The sequence below is a fragment of the Eriocheir sinensis genome, unplaced genomic scaffold, assembly GCF_024679095.1.
Source record: "Eriocheir sinensis breed Jianghai 21 unplaced genomic scaffold, ASM2467909v1 Scaffold649, whole genome shotgun sequence".
NCBI lineage: Eukaryota > Metazoa > Arthropoda > Malacostraca > Decapoda > Varunidae > Eriocheir > Eriocheir sinensis.
In genome coordinates this window covers 174023-179586 of record NW_026111997.1, presented here as the reverse complement: position 1 = coordinate 179586, position 5564 = coordinate 174023, and positions in this window count along the sequence as shown.

The window sequence follows — 5564 nt, the reverse complement described above, 5'->3', positions numbered from 1 at the left end:
AGAAAGATAAAGAAAAGGATTTCCTATCTTTAGATGAAAGTCTGAAACTTGTTCAGAATCTGCAGAACCGAACGAAGAATATTTTCAACCGAAATCCTTCCGATCCTATTCTGTGTGAACTTTTGGCAAGTGATTTTGATATGATTGAAAAGAAGACGGGAGCGGGAGGCAATGCTTCTGATCTTCTGATGGACGTCAGTATTGGTGGCGGCGGTGGTAGTACTTCTAGCAACGTTATTCGTGTGACCTGCAACACTGGCAAATTGATTAAGAAAGAAAATGAAAGTATCGAGATCATGTTAAAGGCTTTGCTGTCGTCCCATAGAAGCACCACCACTCATTCTGGCGGTGAGATGCCAGCATCGCCTGTAACGGGTTCGTCAGTGCCTTGGTCTCCCGTTGATGAATCTTTTCTTGAATTATGTTTTGCGGAAGGAGTTTCTATTGTCGAACAGAACAACATTTTGGTGATTCGTTTTCACCTACGACAATTGGCGTGTCTACAGTTGAATATCTTTTGGTTTCTTTATAGACTGATCAAAGAGATGAAATTATTGGGTTTGAATATCAAAGCTAGTGCAGATGTTCGCTTGAATCAGTCGTCGACTAATCAGGTTCACTGGACTAACATGGACTTTTCATATTTTATCTCCGGTTCTCAGAACGTAGAAAAATGTTTGGCTTATTTGAAGACCAACTACAAGAAAACATATGAGGGTATCATGCTGCACAATTACCGTCAAGACCTCATTCCCGTCGAAATTGAAATTATCGACTCTTGCATTGGTCTGTACACACTTCGTGAAAATTTAATCGGAGCCCAACCTATGGTTATGTACGGTTACGAAGGACGAAGTTTCAAAGAAGCTAGATTGACAGCTAATGCGGGTGATGAAGCACCCATGTCGTCCATTGTGAGATGCATCGATGAAATCTTCCTCTGTCTGATCCCATTACACACGAGGATGAGGTCCTCGACCACAGGAGAAAAAGCAGCAGCAGCAGCAGCAGTAGCAGTATGCAGGACACTCTTAAATTACATGAAGGAAACCAGAGAAGAAGAGATATCCGCATGGCTGATGTGTGGAATCGTCGTCATTTTGATTGTAGACTGTTTGAAGACTAGCTTGCTCCAAACTATCTCTTTCTCCAATGATGAATGATGGTTGCCTGTTAAGGTAGAGACGCAGTTAAGTATTTATAATCTTGTTGATGATACAAACACACACACGCACATACAAGGCTAAGACACACACACACACAAACACGACTACTACACACCTACCAATGAAATGACAGACGCCACCGCCGCAGGATCGAGTACATCTCCTTTGCAGCAAAAAGGAGATACAGATCACAAATGTGTAGGGAGAAGACTGTTGATGTATTTTCGAAAAAACGTATGTCTTTCGAAGAATTCTCTTGAAGCAGGTTGAAAGACATTAATCTCATCATATGTTTTTGGCGGTAATGTGCCGAAACATCCGATACCTTGCACTTCAGAATTATAAATAGATACTTTACCGACTGCATCGACAGTTTCTCTGGCAAGTTCTACTAGAGTTTGAGTAGGTTTGTTTACTATCGGAAAGATTACGTTGTAACCACCGTCAACTTGTGTTGTGTTCTCTCGAAAACCAAGAGTGTAACCTATTATGTGAAAGTCAATAGGGGGGATTACCGGATGGAGGGCAACATAAACTCTATCCGGTCTTCCAGGATCGTTCAGAGTTGATACGGTGGCCCCGACAACTTTGTATGAATCATTATTTGCAGTTTTGTTTTTTATGTTGTTAAATAGTTCACGAGTTAGAGTTACATCAGCAGCAGTCGCCGCCGCGGCGTACAAGAAAACCGTGGAAGGTTTCTGCAAATCGTAGTCACTGCTGCTACTGGCAATTCCGCCACCGCTATTGTGACTCAAATGTAACATCCGCAGCTTGTACGCTTCCGCTCCATGAGAAAGCGTGGGCATGTGCTTCGGATATTCCTTCTCAACTTCTCTTTGATGTTCTTTTGCTTCTTCACTTCTTTGTGCTTTAAGTCTTGTAAAATCCGGTGGAGATCCTTCTCAAAAGCTATGGAATCATAATTAAACCTATGCAAGGTGTCTCGCAGGATCGAGTACATCTCCTTTTGCAGCAAAAAGGAAATACAGATCACAAATGTGTAGGGAGAAGACTGTTGATGTATTTTCGAAAATACGGTTCTGAAAAATTCTTCATCATCTGTAAAGACAAAAAAATAAGCCAAATATTATTATAGTAATCAATTTCTTCAATTTCTAAAATCAAACTTCAATTTCTAAAATATTCAATTTATATTTATAAAGCAGCTACTCACCTGTTTTGTTATCCTTTCTGTGTCGAATGCGTGGGCGGTAAGGTATGGGTTGTTCCTGATGTTGCGGCCTGTTGTCGTAGTAGTGTTTGTTGTAATGCCTGTGCGGCATCGTTGAATGGTGGTGATGTTGCAGGTTGAAGGAAGGCGGAGGTGGGAAGAAAGCAGCGGGTGGACCAGGTGGTGGTGGGGTTGACGAGGGAATATAGGCAGAAGGGTGGTTGTGATGCGGCTGGCGATATCTCATGTAGGGTTCGTGACGTTGTTCGTATTCGTACACATCCTCGTCACCGTAGAATTCTTCTCCTTCATAAGGGCATGATGACCACCAACACGGTAAGAAGTGTTTGGGATAGCTTCTGTTGACCTGTAATGTGAATAACGATTATTACTGGATCCAGAGTCGTATCCACCCTCATAGTGATAAGGCTGACGGTTGACAGGAAGTGGAGAGAAGTGGTGGTGTTGTCGTTGATGATGATGTTGTGGTGGTCGATTACGAGGGCGGTGGTTGTTGATGGTGGTGATGATTTGGTTGTTCTCAGAGGACCCAGCTATGTCTTTTTGCAAGTACTGCTGCCTACGTCACTGCTGTCGTCGTATCTGCTACCACCACCGTTGTTAACCGTTTGACGTATGTCACCAATCTTTTTCTTGGACAGGGCAGCCGATGTCGCTGTTTGATGTTCAAGATCTGATCTTTTAAATTTTGAAACTATTTTCTCGTCAATAGGTCTTTTTCGTTTCTTGTCAACAAAAGGTATTAATGTAGTTGCGTCATCGACGACAGTAGTTGTTGAAAACATGATAGTGTTTCAGATTGAAAGTTTAACTGAATTAAGTTGTGTCTAGCTTTCTGCACCGATCAATGACTGACGCCGTCCGTGCTTCCCATTTATACCAGGTGTTGTGTATACAAGGAGGAGGGAGGGGGGGGGGTACAAGTGATGTGTCATGTGTCATGTGGGCGGAGTAAATGAAAAAAATAACCAGAACTAACAACACGAATTAAGCGAGGCAGAGGGCGGGGTTGGGCGTGGATAACGGATAGGGGCGGAGCAACGTCAGTGAAGAGAGATGGACGGCACAAGCGAGTAGAATTGGTGCCCGTTAAGACTGAAAATATACATTCACATCATGAAAACAAACACTACATTCACACTAAGCAATTTTTTCTTATAGTTGAGAATGTACGAGAAGGACGCTGAATGCTGGGTTGAGAGCGGAAGGGTGAATGTGTGTTTTAGACTCGCCACTAGCCCGATTCTGAGGCGAGCGGGACGCTGAATGCTCGGTTGAGAGCGGAAGGGTGAATGTGTGTTTTAGACTCGCCAGTAGCCCGATTCTGAGGCGAGCGGGACGCTGAATACTGGGTTGAGAGCGAAAGAGTGAATGTGTGTTTTAGACTGGCCAGTAGCCCAATTCTGAGGCTGAATGCTGGGTTGAGAGCGGAAGGGTGAATGTGTGTTTTAGACTCGCCAGTAGCCCGATTCTGAGGCGAGCGGGACGCTGAATGCTCAGTTAAGAGCGGAAGGGAGAATATGTGTTTTAGACTCGCCAGTAGCCCGATTCTGAGGCGAGCGGGACGCTGAATGCTCAGTTAAGAGCGGAAGGGTGAATGTGTTGTTTAGACTCTCCAGTAGCCCGATTCTGTGGCGAGCGGGACGCGGAATGCTGCGTATACAAGGAGGGAGGGGGGGGGTGTACAAGTGATGTGTCATGTATCATGTGGGCGGAGTAAATGAAAAAAATAACCAGAACTAACAACACGAATTAAGCGAGGCAGAGGGCGGGGTTGGGCGTGGATAACGGATAGGGGCGGAGCAACGTCAGTGAAGTGAGATGGACGGCACAAGCGAGTAGAATTGGTGCCCGTTAAGGTAGAGACGCAGTTAAGTATTTATAATCTTGTTGATGATACAAACACACACACGCACATACAAGGCTAAGACGTTGGGTAGGCGGTGGCGTAGGTGGTATCGTACTGGGCTCACATTCACCGCGTGATGGACGACGCGGGTTCGAATCCCCACGCTACCACTCGGATTTTTCAGTCACCGCCGAGTGGCTTAAAACTACCCACATGCTGTCCTGAAGACCACCCATCAACCCGGACTCTAGAGGAAGCCGTCCAAGCGAATCAAGAACGAGTTCCGGGGGGGCAGCATGAGCCAATGCAAGATGGCGCCACTATAAACACTCGCCTGCGCCAGAACGGGCTGGGCCGACCATCAGGCCCCACCTGGAAGAAGCCTTGGGCCGACCATCAGGCCCCACCGGGAAGATGCCTACCGGCGCAATAGGCAACAATGTAAAAAAAAAAAAAACACACACACACACACACACACACACAAACACGACTACTACACACCTACCAATGAAATGACAGACGCCACCGCCGCTGTTGTCTCTTCGCTGACCCACGCTGATACCGTAGCTGCGTTTAGGTACGCTAGTGAGAAACTCCGTCAAACTGAACTGGTGAGATAAAAACGTCAGGATCCACACCGGTATGCGTTCATCACCGTGAAAGACTTGGGAGTCCAAGGATGGAAAAAACATTCCCGGAATATTGGTAGAACGTCACCAAAAATTAGCAACGTATTATGACATTCAGTTTGATTCCTCCAAGTTGGAGTGTGATGTCTTTTCCTGTATCCCGGTGGATGTATCTGTTGCTGGTGGAGCGACTGCTTGTTCTTTCTCTGAGTCCTACGCCTCCGAGTTTCCTTTATACGACGAGACGGGCAAGGTATTGAGAAAGATGACGGCGTGTGGCAAGGGTTGTTACGCATTCCGGAAGTCACGCAATCCGACAACCGGTGAACCAGTGGCCGTAGGCAACATGTTGACGCCCACAGTCGGTAAGAAGGGAGAAAAAATGTGCGGTTACTTGAACCAGCGCCTGATTTTATGGGCTGGTGTTCCTAACACTCGGCAACCTCAAGGAACGGTCGACGACAAGGGCGACGTCGTCAACAATCGACCTTACGAATTATCAGACATCCCTCCTTTTGCATTCAAAGCATTAAACCGTTTACTACAGATATCAAAAGTTCGTCTTGAGCTTCGTCCATCATCATTAATTTAAAAGCTTCTTTAGAATTAAAAGAATCGATGTTGGATCTCATCGATGTAAGTTTCTTAGACTGTAAGGTTTTTTCGACTAAATTGGTCCATCTCATTGTCGTTTCGAATTTGTTGGGTTGATCGATCAATGAAGA